At 34.9% G+C, this 17,555-nt stretch overlaps 1 protein-coding gene across 3 annotated transcripts in view; it reads right to left on the bottom strand.

The window, feature by feature from the left end:
- Kdm3 (Lysine demethylase 3) overlaps positions 1-17,555 on the bottom strand; it is a 165,144-nt gene that overhangs the window by 115,528 nt on the left and 32,061 nt on the right. The window lies entirely within an intron of this gene.

The following is a 17,555-nucleotide window of genomic DNA, read 5'->3' as shown; positions in this document are numbered from 1 at the left end:
GAAGTATAAGTAGTGTCATACTTATGGATGGAACATATCACTTATAAACTTATGCAGCTACTAAAAAACATAACACGGTTACGTTATATACCAAGTTTAATTCCCAAAACCCCAAACACCGACAGCTAATTAAATATTAATGAAAAACATAAGAGATAGAGAGAGATCAAGCTGATTATACAACCCCAATAGGGATAAATAGACTTGAAAGCTTAATCCTGTTCCTACTGTATTTAATTATTCGAGATTGCGCGGGGGGAAAAAAAGAGATACAAACGGAAATTACGACAAGGTCAATTACCTGCAGGTCGTGTCCGTTTGACTTATTTTTCTTATTATTTTTTTTTAATAAGTTAAGCGGGGTAATGCCAATTACTGGAGTATAGTCTACAAATCTTGAAATTAATTGCTAATTAGTAATTATAGGCTACATGATACAGTCGTTCGTTATCTTAATGATTAGGTTGTTAATTGGACTGACTAAATCAACGATTAAAACACCCCGTACCTCAAGGTCAATAATCTATTTATAAAACTTGTTATTATATAAATAAAACTATGGGTGTTACCTTAAACCGTTAAGATTTGGCTAATTGAAGTCTCTTTAACGTTATTAATAACCAACCCTATTATAAACGCCTACTGCCAAGGTCAACAGAGGTCAATGGTTTACTACAAACATCTAAATACATCTTTCAATACACTGCACTCTGACCTTCAATTTTTTAACACTTGCACAATATTCATACGTTAATTTAAAACCAGCGCTATTATAAAGGTCAACAGAGGTCAATGGTCTACTTCAAGCACTTAAGCTTTGTCCACATTGAGTTCGCGCTCGCGTGTTCGCGCCTTCGTTTATTCTCATCTTCGCAAAGATCACGAAAAACATTTGCACTTCTGTTCAGATACACGCAAAAATTTTGCTCTTCCCATTCTGAGAGCCAATAAAAATTGAGCAATCATTGCGCCATCTGCCCTTCTCCATCGACGTTGTCCAAAGAGAAAAACGAAACTAATCTTCCCAGCCTTCCTCTCCAATGTGATTGGTGCTTTTCTCGCGAAGGCGCGAAATTCTTGGCCTAGTCGCAAGAAATTTGTATCTTCGCGAGGTGAGGACGCAAAGTAGCGAAAACCCAATGTGGACAGTAGCGCGATCTTGCAAACAAGCAAAGCGAATATGCGAACTCGCAAAATGTGTCAGTCTGGACAGGCCTTTAAATACATCACACTACACTTTGACCTTTAAAATTTTTAACACGTGCAGATTTTATACGTTAATTTAAACCAAACCAGAGCTATTTTCGTAAAATTATCTACACCGAACAGTAAAATAAAACCCTAATCGCGGAATATCAATTTTCATTACGTCAAAACTTTTTATCTTTTACAAACTATTTTATACAGCTAGGCCTAACGTAGCAGCAAAAATTCATAAAGGTATTTTTTAAAGTCCGAATTTTTATTTATTAACGGTTTTTTTTATCTGACGCACGTTTAAATAATAGTAATAGTAAAAAAACGCCTAAAATAACATGAATTATCAGGAAAGAAAAAATTACCCCAAAAATAAAACTTGTACACACAAGTATCTCTGATATTAACACACAAAAAGGGCAGCCCCAAAAAAAATTTCTTATTAATTTTAGAAAAAAATATAACGCCCGAGGTACAAACACAAATTTCTTTACCCCCTCCTCGCTTTGCATCGTAGAACACACGTAAGAAATAAAATTAAGACTAAAATTTTCACTTAAAAAAAATGACCTCTTTTTTTCACCTTACATCAATTTTCTCGCTTCAAATATATAAAAATAAAACCACTCTCTGTGAACTTTGTTACAGGTATCGCGGCTTGTATCCCAGAAAAAAAATAACACAAAAGAAAGCTTTCTCTTTGATTTTTTTAATACACTTACCTAAGCCTTGGTCTAACAAAAACCTGCAGCAACCTCGATTATTACTACACTAGCGTTCAAGTTATGAAACTTATAATAATAGGGGGCATAAAATCTAGCATCTGAATCCATCAACTACGCCCCAGGTCGGACCGTGAATTGGTGGTAGTGGTAGTGTAGCATCTTCAGACAAAAAGATGTTGGAGCAAGGGGAGTAAAAAAAATAATTCAGGGGATGGATTAGAATGAGGGAGAATGGGGTGGTGGCGTTCTCAGTGCACTCTGGATTTACTCCAGGGCAGCGCGAGATAGGGATGGGCACCACCTCCAAGACGTAACCCCCTACCATCTCCCAACTCCTTGTGATTAACGGTTACCAGGCACTCTCCGAAGAAAACCATTAAAATCGTGCTGGATTGTGGATTTCCTGAGACATGTTTTTACTCTAGGAATAACAACATTTAACGATGTAACTTGTCATTGAAGTCGTAGGCAGAGAAACGATGATTGCATTTTAATGTTTGTGGACAAGCAATCACGGATAGAACCAGAACGCGTTTAACGGCGTAACTTGTCACTGAAGTAGTAGGCAGGGATGCAATGATTGTGTTTTAAAGTTAGGGACAAGCAATAAGGGATAACAGCAACAACACAGGGAATAGGCCTAAAAACTCTTGACTATTTACAACAAACGTAGGTCGTTGTCGAGCCAAAATAGACAGACACGGGGGCCTTTTGTCTTTGCTTTAATCTCACGCTGAAATAAGGGGGGAGGGGGGTATCGCAAAATATAACGCGGGAAACAGACGCCCTAAGTCTTTTTGCCATTAAGGTTGGCTAGACTATTACAGCGCGAAACTTCTATCAAATGCCTCATTAATCTAGAAAAAACATTTCGCCTCTCTCTCTTTACCAACATTCTTGAAAGTTTTTCTTGTGACTTGTCTAGCTATAAAGAAAAGAACTTTTATACTAGATTTTAAGAGCTGGAAGTGACCTTGAAATTTTCCTTCCATTATTATTTAGCTGTTAAGTAGGGTATATAAATTAGGAGATAAACATACAATTACGGTTTAAGTGTGTTGTTTAGGGACGGAGATCTATAGGTATATAAACAAACATGATAAAGATGTCCGTATATGGGTCTTTTGTCTCTTTGATGGTGATGGTGGTGGTGTCTGTTACTGGTTCTTTCTTAAAAACACGTTTCTAATCGTGTTTATAGCCTTGGCATTATTCGCTCACTGCTTAAATGTATTTTTGATTTACTGTTTGTTTGTTGTTCTCTTGTAAAACCGGTTGCCATAAATGTCCCGCGAGGGAATATTTAAATTTAAGGGTTAAATACCGGGATAAACATATTTACCTAATTTGAATATTATATCTTGGTAAATTAGGCTTAACACTCTTATCATTCATCTTTCCTTAAAATTGTCTTCTTGGGAATGATGGGGTTTCAACTCTAGCACGTTCAAAGAGAGTTTTGAAAGCGAGGTTCGAGACCAGTAAATGGTAAACGCTGTTTAAAGGAATTTTTGTCTGCATTTTCAAAGTGGGTTAAGCCTTATCTGAAAAGCATAGAAACACGTATTATAGCTAAGCCTAATTTCTAAGATAAATTGTTAAGCCTAATTTCGAAGCCAAGAAACACGAAATACCATTAAGCCCTCGATTAAGCCTAATTTCAAAGCCTAGTAACACGAAATACCATTAAGCCTAATTTCAAAGCCTAGCAACACGAAATATCTATCGTTAAGCCTAATTGTTTTCTTTTGCCAATCAGTATTCTAAACCAAACCTTCCCTCAATAACAAGATATCTTGATGGTTAACGCAGAAACATTTGGAAACACTCATTGCGTAAATAGGAATTAATATTGGCTTCCAAATTACAAGTTATAACGCTTCATTCAAGCCAGTTTTGCTGCGGCACGAATTTTCTAAAACCTTATTTGACGTCTTAGATGTCCTTGGGATATAATTTCATAGCGAATCTGGCTAGCGAAGCGAGAACTAAATTCCTCTATAATAATATCGATAACCTAAAATCCTCCTCTCTCTTTCGCCAGTATTAATTAATCGGCGGAATTAATTAATGATCTAGGATTACGATCAATTTGGAAATTCTGAAATTTCGCTTCAACAATCTTTGGTTGACATCAGTGAATAAATACTTTTATTTTAAATAAAATATTAAAATAACTGCTGCAAAACTTTGTTTACCAAAAAAAGAATTTTATTTATGAAACGAAATCCATTGCATAAATCCCTGTAGGGACAGATACTTCGCGGAGAAAATAAAAATTCTCTTCTCTCTTTTTTTGGAGTTAGAAAATCGATTAAATATTTGAGAGAGAGCTAGGCCTAGTGGATGTTATTTTATTTTTATTCTATTGATTTTAGGCTTAAAAGTTGTACTCCGTTGGGAAATTAAAATTACCTTTCCAGGACTCTTTAAATCACCAGGGCGAATTTCGCTAAGCCTAATTCATTTCGTAATCCTTAAACCTAACTCTAAATTTTTAATGAAAGTAAGTCAGTTTGGTTTCAAAACACACGCATAATGGTAAAGATTAACCCTCGCATTACTTAATATTAATTTATTTTTAACAATAAGGCCTTTGACCTTGGGAATATTTACCGAATTTCGTTAAATAAATCACTGTTAAGCCTAATTCTAATTTCTTTTTATGAAAGTCAATTTGGTTTCAAACGAAATAAATTCTGGAAAAGATTAATTCTTTCTTGAATTAGTTAAAAATTAATTAAAAAGAAAAGACCTTTGACATATTTATTGAATTTGCTAAGCCTAATCACACGGCAGGCTTAATACATTCATTAAAGTCATTATAAATGTTTAACGAAACTCAGGTTTAGTTTCAAAACAAATGAATGGAAAAGATCAACCAACTAACTCTTGCATTATATAACATTAATTTCAAAGACCTTTGACCTATGGAATATTTGCCCAATTCCGCTAAGACTAACTCATTAATTACTCCCTAAGGAGGCTAACTCTAAATGTTTAATGAAAGACAGTTTGGTTTCAAACAAAACTAATGGCGGAAAAGATCAAGCGTGGCGTTAGTTAATATTAATTAAATTAAGAGCTTTGGCCTTTGGAATTAACTAGTACAGTAAAGGCAAAAAAAAAAGTACAAAAAAAGTATCTTCACACACACACTGTGACACACACACACACACAAAAAAAACATAAGACATCTAGGCCTAGGCTTAGCGTGTCAAAAGACGTGAGCCATTACTCTTCTCAAAAATTCGTAAATTCCCCTCAATCTCCATCTATTTCTTTCTAACTTCCTTTTCAATATACGCCAAAAATAAATAAAAAAACCTTTTTGTTTAGTTTTTTCTACGTCATAGCCAAGTTTCTCGGAAAAGAAATTAAGCATTCCAAGAAAAAGAAAGATATTCTGATAAAAAAGAACGTTTTGAATTATTTAAGGAAAGAAAATTGTAATACTGCTAATAAAAAGAACATAAAAATCGTATATTATTATTCTACTAACAAAAAATAAATGGTTCAAGGCGAATTCAGGAAGAATTTATAAATATTACCAAGAATGAATTTTTAAACACAGTGTATCAAAAAGTAAATACCGCCAAGTTTTCGATAAATAATATGAAAGAAATGAGTAATAAATTCGTGGAATGACTAAGTCAGGAAAGATTTAGGCCTACTATTTGCCAGAAAAAAGCGGCTGCTAGCTTCTCCGGGTGTTCAAATAAATGACAGAAAAACAGAAAAAAAATACTAAGATAAAAAATATGTTATGGCCTTTAAACTCAAATGATAAATGGTATTAGAACTTTTAAAACTGTTCTTATATTCTTTCTCTAAGGAAGAATAATAATTTAAAGTATTCGTCTAAAATGATTCTCCATAGGGACAGACCAACAATGGAAAATAACATAAAAACACATTTTCTATCTCATACTTTTTCTTTGGTAGAAAATTTTACATTTTCTAACTCAAAAGTTATCTTTTAAGATGCTTTAGGGAGTTCTTTACATTTGATTTAAAAGAGAGAAAAAGAAAACTATTCTTTAAAAGACTCCGTGCTTTTAGCATAAGTAAAGCCATATAAAATAAAAAAAGAAAAAACACCCAAACGGTCATTCGTTACCCATCAGACAAGGCCTAGGCCTAAATTTTTAAAACCTAAAAATGGATGATTGTAAAATTTCCATAAAGTTTCTCTTTCAAAAAATTTCAATTTCTAACTTATATAAGAAATCGAATGGGGGGAGGGGGAATAAAAGATGACGAAAATTGGATCAATATTTCCCCAAGGTTCATCATTAACTTTCTTTTTTTATTACTTGGGGATCCGAAGTTCTTCGAATTCGATTTATTAATATAATTTGAAGAAATGACACTGGCAGGTCCACGCCTTTAAAACGTATTAAAGGGAGCGTGAATCGTTTGGCGAAAAAAAGAAAGAAGAAATCGATTTTTTCAGTTTAAAATGTTAAAATAGGCCAATTAAGTCAGAGTACCACTCAGATTTAGCATGGAAAATTCTTATCTTTTAAGCCTAATATTAATTTGATCTATTTTATAATTTAAAAGCAAATTAAACCAATTTATTTCAATAACTTAGGCTCCCTTTAAACTACCAATGACCAAAATAGCCCCGAATGAGTTACTGTGATTGCAAAATTATACGAAAACATGAAAGATCGTTGTTAGAGAAAGGATCGTTAGGCCTAGTTTTGCAATGACAGTAAAAATCGAGGAAAAGCAAATGGCTTCCATCTAAAATTGAACGCGGGAAAGCGCAAGTAATGCCCTCTCTCGTGTAACCTCTGAATATCCATTCTTAGTCTGGGTTTAGGTAAAAACAGAAGGGGATAATAGAAGAAGGATGACACTCTGTATCCGAGTCTTGATTCTTCCCAGGTTCACCCAGCCCTTTTTGTTTGCTCTCCTGCTCATCAAACTTCAAAAGTTCAGATATGCATCGCACCGTCATAGGGTGAATTCTGTAGTTGTTTGCAGTACTAAATCCTCAGCAATCAATAAACAAACCTTGAATGTCTTGACGTGGGACAAAAATGCACAAGCACAAGCTCAGCACGCCTTGGCAAATAGTTAAACGCTAATATAGTAATGATGAGGGAACTATTTAAATCGCGTATGTGAATATGATTCGGTTTAGTAACCTTGCCATAATAAATGTAAAATAATGTTGGGAAGAATCATGTTACAATTACCCCTCGCTTTGTTTGGGGTACACTTCTCTCGAAGAGAATTATTATACATCCTTCTGGTAAGAACCATTTTCTTTATAGCGTGTGTTCAATATTTACTCAGATTAAACAACCTTGGGAGAGAGAAAAAAAAATCGGGATTGTAATACAATGGTACGTCGCATCAGACAGAAAAAGAACTTATATCTGTTCAGTTTTGAAATTCAAACAAAACACCGAGATAGAACATTCCTTAGAAATGACGCAAAACTCTAGCAATCCCAACTGTTTGAACAACGGAATTTATCAAGCAACCAACCGTTCCGTATACAGTAATCTATATCAGAAACAGCTGGTAGAAAAAAAAACAACCTCTCTAAATTTAGTCTTATTATTGCGAAAGGTTCTCTGGAGTCTCTTGTTATGTTTGAATAAATAATGGTACGTATATACAGGGTGTTGCAACAAAAAAGGGTGGTTCGATCGTACTGCAGATTTGCAGTTGGTTGTCTATGGAAAATCGATTTTGAGTCTATGACGATTTTGCCCTAATGGTCACCGTTTACGAGTTATAGCTAAAGAGTGATTTACGGATGACCCCTTTCCTTAATTAAATTAGAGTTGAACTTTAATCAGTTTCTTAATTAAACTTTAAGGGGTCATCCGTAAAAATCTCTAATCATAACTTGTAATTGGGGAAAAGTGTCATCGAAGTTCCAAAATTGATTTCCCATAGACCCCACTCACTGTACATCGATCCTAATACCCTATCCTTTTTTATAAGCACACTGTATATAACTTCAAACAATATAATATTAAGTATATCGAACATTAATTTAAATAAATAAATCAAACAGAAATATGATATCTCTAGCTTGTTTTATAGAGTCTGAGTCATCAACAAACAAGTTACTACACAGTCTATGCATGAATCACACTCAAACTTTTAATCAGTAACTTCTAAAATTTTATAGAGTGCTGTTCAAAGGTGAACTTGATATGAACATGAAAAATAAACCTACGGGAACTCTATAGCAGCATGCATTTTTATAAGTCACACCTTGGAGGATAGAGGTGACACGGAGGAGTAACTTTATAGTCCCACCTATTGCAAACGAAGTCCTCCCAGCATCTTCAGTAGCATTTTGTCAGGGTCGTAAGGTGCGTCGACAATACAGTCCCATGTGTCTTATAAGCAAATTCGTCAGGACTAGCTTCTATTTTTAAATGGCACTACGCGGCAGCACTTGACAATCCCCTACACCAAAGAAAGGCACAGGAACGTGCGGCGCAAGGTACCCTGGAAGACTCATTGCCGCACATGGCCCATCAACAAATCCCTACTCCATCTCACCTCTCTCCTTACACGGATTATTCCATTCCAATTCCATATTGGTACCAAACACAACGACAACGAAAGCAAGCAAGCAATCTTGGGGTAGATATCAAAGTTCAACCTATTCCTCAGACGTGCCATAAAAACTTTACGCTCGAATAACGCGAGCGACCCCAAAAGGATCCCATGTATAACCATCTTGACATGAAAATCAAATTAAATTTCCGATTAAACCTTTAAATTAATAACGAAATGCCTTAAATTACCCCTATAAAAATAATATTAGCCCTTTAAACTTAAACCTATCCCTTTAAAACAAACTGAAAAGAAATTCACGGTTTCTAAAAATAACTACAATGAAAGAGGAAATAGCCCATCAAAATTGACAGCGAACTTTCTAGAACTATCCTATACCACAGTATCCACAGTGCAAAATGAAACACCTAGCAAAGAAAACTTTTTCCAAGAAACCAGAGAAATACTAGCTTATTTAGACCCCCAAGCAACAAGACCTTGAGTCACTATCTTGGTACCTGGCCCGAGAAACTTCTAGAACATTTTTTTTAACCCTTTAACTGACCAATCCGTATTTGGTCCCAAAACAAAAAGTTTTGCCCATTCGCTGTTAACATGAATACGCCCGGCTACGTCATAAATATGGTCCACTATTCGCCAAACCGAAGTCAATCAACAAACGTCATTATCCCAGAAATCCTTGCGAGAAACTAGAAGTTATATATACGAAGTCCCTCCTGTCCCATCGTCAGTCGATACCTGAAATGTCTAAACGAGACCCTGTCGGCTCACCCCCAAGAAATCTCTAAACGGACGGAGATTATTTTTTAAATCGAAACCTTTATTTTTATTCGATGTTTTTATTTTTATTCATTTGATACCTTTATTTTTCATCAAGTTGAATCGGAGAATATTTTAACCCCTAGAAGAAGAGAGCGCGCGAACCCTTAAATCGAGAAAGAAGAAAAAAAAAAAACATAATTAACCCTTAAATCGCGTACTCAGAGAAAAAAAAAAAAGATCCTGAAGAAAAACCCTTAAATCGAGAAGAAAAAAAAAGATCCTGAACCCCTAAAAAGAATATGGAAGAGGAGCTACTTGGCGTAAGAAATTAAAAAAACTTGAAACTATTGATTAACTGGCTTGAAACTATTGTTAAAGAACCTGGATTATGGTTGACGGATTGATTCATTTTAAAATATCTTAACTTTCTATTTTTGAACATCATTTTTTAGTGCATAATTGCACGCTTTTAACCTAACAAACCCCTAAATTTAATTTTTAAAATCTTAAAGGCTGTAGGAGGTAATCCTATTGAGGAGCCATTTCAAAGAGGTTATAAATTGCAAACCTCCCTTAGATGTAAGTTTAATTGTCTTGTTTAATTTCTTTATTTTGACCCCTATAAAAGTGTGTGAACATTTATGAACAAGATTGAATATTATGTTGAATATTAAAAATTGGATTAGAATCTATTTTGACTCTCACTTGACATATACCAACAAACGCGGTCACTTTTGATTCAGAAATTTTATAAGCCCCTCGTTTCCGCTAAAAAGGCCTTAACTCCCCACAACTGACTGCATTCTAACATCTAGTCTAGCGTTTGCGAGGATGAATCATAAGTGAAAATAGGTAGGTGTTTATCTTATACTTTAACCCCTCTAATAAGACGTCGAACACTTCACCTTAACCCCATAAAATCTTAAAGAGCATAAAGAAAAGGCTTATAAATTGGCGCAGTCGGCAGGATGCGATACTTCGGAATCTTATCGATATGATGGATTCTGACATGTCTTAAAGAGAGTCAAAGTTGGTTCAATTGTTAAAAAATCCCTATTATTAAAAACCCCTATATTTTGAGAAAATATTGAAAATAATCGAACAATCACCATGAGTCAAATTGACACATCGGATCTTATTATATACGTTTTGATTATTTTGATAATCATATTGTCGTATGACAAAGTAATTCTACCCTTTATAAAATTGTTTTATGTCTTGGTCAGTTGGATCCAAAGAAAAAATTTAGTTACCACTAATCTTAAAGATGAAATGATATTAAAACTATTACAGCAAAATGCTGAATCACAACAAATGTTTAAAGAAACGCTAGAGACACTCAATAAGAGTTATAGAGATTCATTAGAAACCCATAGAGGTTCCCCTCCCCAATCTTTGAGATCTAACTCAAGTTCGAGTTCGGAATCTGATACCCATCAAATTAATACAAAACGTACCCATATAAATGATATACCAAAATCACCCGAAGAAAATGTTATTGATAGAGAAGAAATCCTTAGAAGAGTCGAAAGAACTAGAAGAGAGGAAGAGAGGTTAGACCCCATATTTACATCTACCCCTTATAACCAAAAAGAAACAGGAAAGAAAGTATCCCTCCCCTCCAATATTTACGAAGAAAAACGTTCGGAAGACCCCTATACGACACGAGTAAAAGAATTTTTCAACCCCCCTACAAACGTTACCTTGAGACCCGAGAGAGAGGAACTTTTTCCAAGAAACGAACCTATTCTAAGTCAAAATACCTTCCAAGACAAGTTGAAAAGTCCTATATTTCCTGTATACGAGAAAGAACAAGAGATATCAAATATTCCTGATATTACCTTAATTCCTAGAGGAGAAAAATTACAATATTCAACCCAGAGAAATAGAACTTTACCAATTCCTCAATTTACGGCAAGATTTAATGGAGAATCAAACCCTATAGAATTCCTATATAGCGCTTACGAGTATGGGATGATAACAGGCGTAACCCTTCAAGAATTATTGACCCATATACCCCTAGCATTCGAAGGACAAGCAAAGAAATGGTATTGGAAAAATATTAATCATTTTCATACCTGGGATGATTTTGAGAATAAGTTTAAAGAAAAATATTTGGGAGATAGTTATTCCAAAATAATCAAAAGAAAAATCCAAACAAGAAGGCAAAGACCCAATGAGAGCCCTGAAGATTATGTTCAGGATATGATTAACATATATGATCAATTACCCTCTATTCCCTCTGAGCAAGATCGACTAGATCATATAATTTTTGGATTAATGCCCGAATATGAAGCCCTATTAAATCTGAAAACATGTACCACTGTTGATGAACTTCTAGAGGTAGTGAAGCAACTTCAACCAGTGATGGGAGTTTTACACCCTAGAAATCAAGGAACAAACGAACCCCGAAACCCTTTAACAAACAAATTTTGCAACTATTGCAAGGAATATGGACATTTTGTTTATAACTGCCCAAATAAAAGGAGTAGACCACAAGAAGTAACCTTACCCCTTGAATCGTATCTTCCATCAGCTAGGCCTAAATGCTTTGTATGTAATTCTACGGATCATATGGCTAGAGATTGTCCCCAAAAACAAAACTATCAATCAAGAGAAAGAATAAATGAAGAACAAAATACCACTCCTAAAAGAACGGTTGAGATAACTGTCCCACAACCAGAAAACTTAATTAACGTGATACGTAATTTCGTCCCAAGAACTGGAAGTATACCCCTAAAATTACCCAATGGCAATTATGCTGCAATCCTAGACACGGGAGCATGTACATCGTTTATGGTCAAAAATGTCGCTGAACAAGTCTACCCAGAAATGGATTTTAACCGTCTGAAAACAAGAGAATTCTATTCAGCTTCCCCTAACAGTCCTCTTAAAGCTGAAGGCCCAATTAAACTTCCTGTACAATTAAATGATGAAATGGGTCCCCCTATGGAAATTGAATTTTACATAATTGAGAAAGCAAACTTTTCGATTATATTGGGATCTAATTGGATGACAGATGTAGGAGCAAAACTGAACTACGAGGATCATAGTATCACTTGCACAATAAATGGACAATACTGGGTGTTTCCATTTATTCAAAACCCAAGAGCAACCCCTACTACTATGACCCTGACCAATAACATAAGCATGCCAGAAGATATAGATCTGGATACAGAGAAAAAACAAGAATTGCAAAACTTCTTTATCGAAGAGAAGAGAATGAATGAAAATTCCCTGATGGTAGGATGAACAGAGTAAGTTCGGGGACGAACTTTTCAGAAGAGGTGGGGATATATAACCATCTTGACATGAAAATCAAATTAAATTTCCGATTAAACCTTTAAATTAATAACGAAATGCCTTAAATTACCCCTATAAAAATAATATTAGCCCTTTAAACTTAAACCTATCCCTTTAAAACAAACTGAAAAGAAATTCACGGTTTCTAAAAATAACTACAATGAAAGAGGAAATAGCCCATCAAAATTGACAGCGAACTTTCTAGAACTATCCTATACCACAGTATCCACAGTGCAAAATGAAACACCTAGCAAAGAAAACTTTTTCCAAGAAACCAGAGAAATACTAGCTTATTTAGACCCCCAAGCAACAAGACCTTGAGTCACTATCTTGGTACCTGGCCCGAGAAACTTCTAGAACATTTTTTTTAACCCTTTAACTGACCAATCCGTATTTGGTCCCAAAACAAAAAGTTTTGCCCATTCGCTGTTAACATGAATACGCCCGGCTACGTCATAAATATGGTCCACTATTCGCCAAACCGAAGTCAATCAACAAACGTCATTATCCCAGAAATCCTTGCGAGAAACTAGAAGTTATATATACGAAGTCCCTCCTGTCCCATCGTCAGTCGATACCTGAAATGTCTAAACGAGACCCTGTCGGCTCACCCCCAAGAAATCTCTAAACGGACGGAGATTATTTTTTAAATCGAAACCTTTATTTTTATTCGATGTTTTTATTTTTATTCATTTGATACCTTTATTTTTCATCAAGTTGAATCGGAGAATATTTTAACCCCTAGAAGAAGAGAGCGCGCGAACCCTTAAATCGAGAAAGAAGAAAAAAAAAAAACATAATTAACCCTTAAATCGCGTACTCAGAGAAAAAAAAAAAAGATCCTGAAGAAAAACCCTTAAATCGAGAAGAAAAAAAAAGATCCTGAACCCCTAAAAAGAATATGGAAGAGGAGCTACTTGGCGTAAGAAATTAAAAAAACTTGAAACTATTGATTAACTGGCTTGAAACTATTGTTAAAGAACCTGGATTATGGTTGACGGATTGATTCATTTTAAAATATCTTAACTTTCTATTTTTGAACATCATTTTTTAGTGCATAATTGCACGCTTTTAACCTAACAAACCCCTAAATTTAATTTTTAAAATCTTAAAGGCTGTAGGAGGTAATCCTATTGAGGAGCCATTTCAAAGAGGTTATAAATTGCAAACCTCCCTTAGATGTAAGTTTAATTGTCTTGTTTAATTTCTTTATTTTGACCCCTATAAAAGTGTGTGAACATTTATGAACAAGATTGAATATTATGTTGAATATTAAAAATTGGATTAGAATCTATTTTGACTCTCACTTGACATATACCAACAAACGCGGTCACTTTTGATTCAGAAATTTTATAAGCCCCTCGTTTCCGCTAAAAAGGCCTTAACTCCCCACAACTGACTGCATTCTAACATCTAGTCTAGCGTTTGCGAGGATGAATCATAAGTGAAAATAGGTAGGTGTTTATCTTATACTTTAACCCCTCTAATAAGACGTCGAACACTTCACCTTAACCCCATAAAATCTTAAAGAGCATAAAGAAAAGGCTTATACATGATGCATACGCCGGATGGTTTAAACCCCGACCAATATTCATAGTTCAAGTACTTGGGAACGGGGGAATAAAAAGCTCTTCAAAAATGTACTCAAAAAGTTCTCAACTCACAAATAACTCATTTTAAGGTTTTATCGAAAACGGGTTACTAAATCTGCTCAGATCATTCGGAAAAAAACTTGTAAAAACCCTGAATAAAAGTCAATCATTTTAATATAGATTAATCATGATTTTTTTAAACAGAAAATAAGAAAAGAGCATCGTATTTAGGCTTAGGTTCGAAGTGAAACATCGCAACGTTAATTTAATTAGTTGCGCTAATTACACCCATTAAAATAAGCAATTGTTAAATTACCTCCTAGCTTTAATCTTGTTAGAAGGGTTAAATAAATAAATACCACTCTCTCTCACTCGTCCTTTTGAAACTTGCCGACTCCATAAGTGGGTGTACACTTAAACAACATAAAAAAAGGCTCTATATAACTCTAATAAGTGGGGTCACGTGACCTTATTCATTCGGGGGAATGATCGGTACCATCTGGCAAAAGCAACCCTGTCTTAAACAAGTGTTTTCAAAGGACGCCCAGTTTAAAAGAATTTGAGTCTCTCCCATTACAAAAACTTTACCCTAGATTAAAGTTGTAAAAAAAAAGCGAATCAACGCAACTTAAAAACTAATTACTACACAAAGTTCAGAGAGCCTAAAACACCGAATTTACTGACTTTTCCAAGTTTCCTTGACCTTTACCCTAACGTTTTAGGCCCAATTGTCACTGTTCTAAATATAAAAACAATTTTGGTGTCTGGTAAAACATGTCTTCGCTAAAAAGGCTTTTAAAACGTCATCAAATCAGCTGAATGATTGAATCGCAGACATTATAATAGCCACTTGAACCAAATTCTTAAATTTCCCTGACTTTCATAAGGCCCATTTTGAAATTCCTTGACTTTTCGTATTCTCCGGGTTTTCCCTGACCTGTATCAACCCTGATATAATTAACCCCAAATAAAACATGATATCAATCCAAATTCAAGATAACCCCAAAATAAATAAATAAAATAAAATATTGGTATGGTACCACTTTCTCCTAAGTCCTAACCCCTTCCCCCAAAAACAACAACTGTGAAGAAAATCAAAATCAGCAAGTCAGTCAGTGAAACGAAACGAAACCACTCGCTATAGCACTAAAAAGAGATGACGACTCCAAACCCAGCCCCAATCTTCACTCACTTTCCACACACAAATCTTGGAAGTTGGAACGCGGATACTTCAAGGCCATAGACATAATATCTCTACTACTCACCCTCCCTCTTCTTCCACTGTCTAAAAAAAATCATCCCCAAATTTCTCAGAAAAGGGAGGATGAAGGAGGAGAAGGCGGGATGCAGGGTTGCCATACAACAACACTGGCCTAAGACATAGAGAGAGGAGAACTGCTGGAAGAAGGCCAATTTCTAGGAAACGACTCAAGAGAGAGAGAGAGAGAGTCAAGACGAAGATGAAGAAAAAGAAGCTTTATCGAGCGCGGCTGCGATGTTATTAGAGATTCCGAAAAACTCAAGGACGATCATATTCAGTTATTTTCTCTCTCTTTCTCCCTCCCTCTCTCTTTCTCTCTCAATCATTTTTTTTACGATAAGCTATGATTATTAAAAGGGATGTTTTCATAAGAAGAGACCCCCAAAAGATCTAGTTAATAATTCTAAGGAGGGTGGATGTATTTTTAACTTAGCCGCTTGCTTTTTCATAATTGCTTTTCTGATTAATAGTGGTACGTACTAGTGTTTTTATATTATCTGGAGAAAGGAAAAAAATTAAGGAATATTTTATAGGAACTTATATATTATAATATTAATGGGTGTCTTTTGATGTCTTTAAGTCGTGCGACAACCTTATTTATTATTAATGTATTTTCATATTAATATTTCAACGTATGATTTAGTAGGGGGACACGACAACTTACTCGTGAAGAATTTCTAATTGGTTATATAAAAAAAGAAAAAAAAACATGTAATATATAATTTTAGATTTATTTGCGGTTTATTATCAGATTTGGGGGGTAAAATAGGGGCTGATAATAAAATTCGCAATATATAAAGGCTTTTTTATCATAATTGTTGTTAATTGGTAAATTTACCGCATTAAATGATGGGTATGACCCTATTCAAAAGGGGTGTATTATTATGAACTTCAGTTTATAATAATAAACAGACGACGGATATCTGAAACCACTAACTAAGCCTCAGTCTGGGTAATAAGGATATTTTTTAAACTAGTCCTTGGGACCAGTGACCCCCCTAGTGTCCTAAATAATAAACTGGTCTCAGGACTGGTCCTCACCTTTGTTCTCCTATAGATTTGCAACTAACTTCTGTTCGCGAGGTGGTTCTATTTCCAGCCAATTCTACTTTCAAAACATATTTTTGTACAAATTTGAATAATTTCAAGGTCAATTATTCTTTTCGCTTAGAAAATTACTTATCACATGATTCCCTCTTACTAACATAGCCAATAATAAATAATTCAAATAAAATAAATTTGTTTTTCATAGTACTAGGTAGTAATAAACGGTTGAACTCCGCGGCTGTTCTTTCTTCGCGCAAATCACACGACGACCTTGTGCGTTGTTGACTCAACAAATTTAGACAGACCGCAACGACAGTAATTACGATTTGTACGGGGGTACGAGTAACCAACCAATAGTCAAACACACGCAGGCAGCATTAAACTGACAACACAATACCTCCATAAATATTTAAAATAGAAACCGTTAAAAATACTATACTAAGTTTAACAAGCAACACAAACCGGGTTTTAAATCTGATATATACCACCGGTGTTGTGTGCTTTTCTTTCTTAAAACATAAATAAAGGTCTTATAGTAGTAGAAAACGTTTTTAAGACGGTGTAATACCGTAACGAAGGCCAATTGGGTGCGGCGGTTATTTACCAGTGTTGAACACAGTGAAACGTAAATTATTACGAAATTTCTTTCACCACGCAAACTTGGGGAGGTTTTTACACGTTGAAGTTAAGAGGCTTAATACCAAAATTACGCTTGTCGGTTAAAAAGGTGGCAGAGTTCACCCACCATTTTGGAAATGAACAAGAAACAAACAAAAATGGGCCTTGCATAATATACCCCGATAGACCCTTTGCAAATAGTCTGAGTGTTTGACCACCTTGTTTCATTACGAACGATTAACATCAGGTATGTGGACAACACACAAAAGGACACTAGTGGACAGATAACTTTGAAGCGCTATCTAAAGTCTTTGTTGTCCATGTACGTACACGTTCCATCTTAACCCTTTACTGAACCCATCCCTTCTTTTAAAGGGATCTGGCTTTCGGAATGGAGCAGCCACATTTTAGTTGAACTCTTCAATGCTTTACACGTTAAACTGAACAACAACACTACTACTACTACTACTACTACTACTACTACTACTACTA

Source organism: Phalangium opilio, unplaced genomic scaffold, assembly GCF_054372755.1.
Source record: "Phalangium opilio isolate 3A_F unplaced genomic scaffold, DU_Popi_V2 ptg000003l_1, whole genome shotgun sequence".
NCBI classification, from domain to species: Eukaryota; Metazoa; Arthropoda; class Arachnida; order Opiliones; family Phalangiidae; genus Phalangium; species Phalangium opilio.
This window is presented reverse-complemented; position numbering and strand designations above follow the sequence as displayed.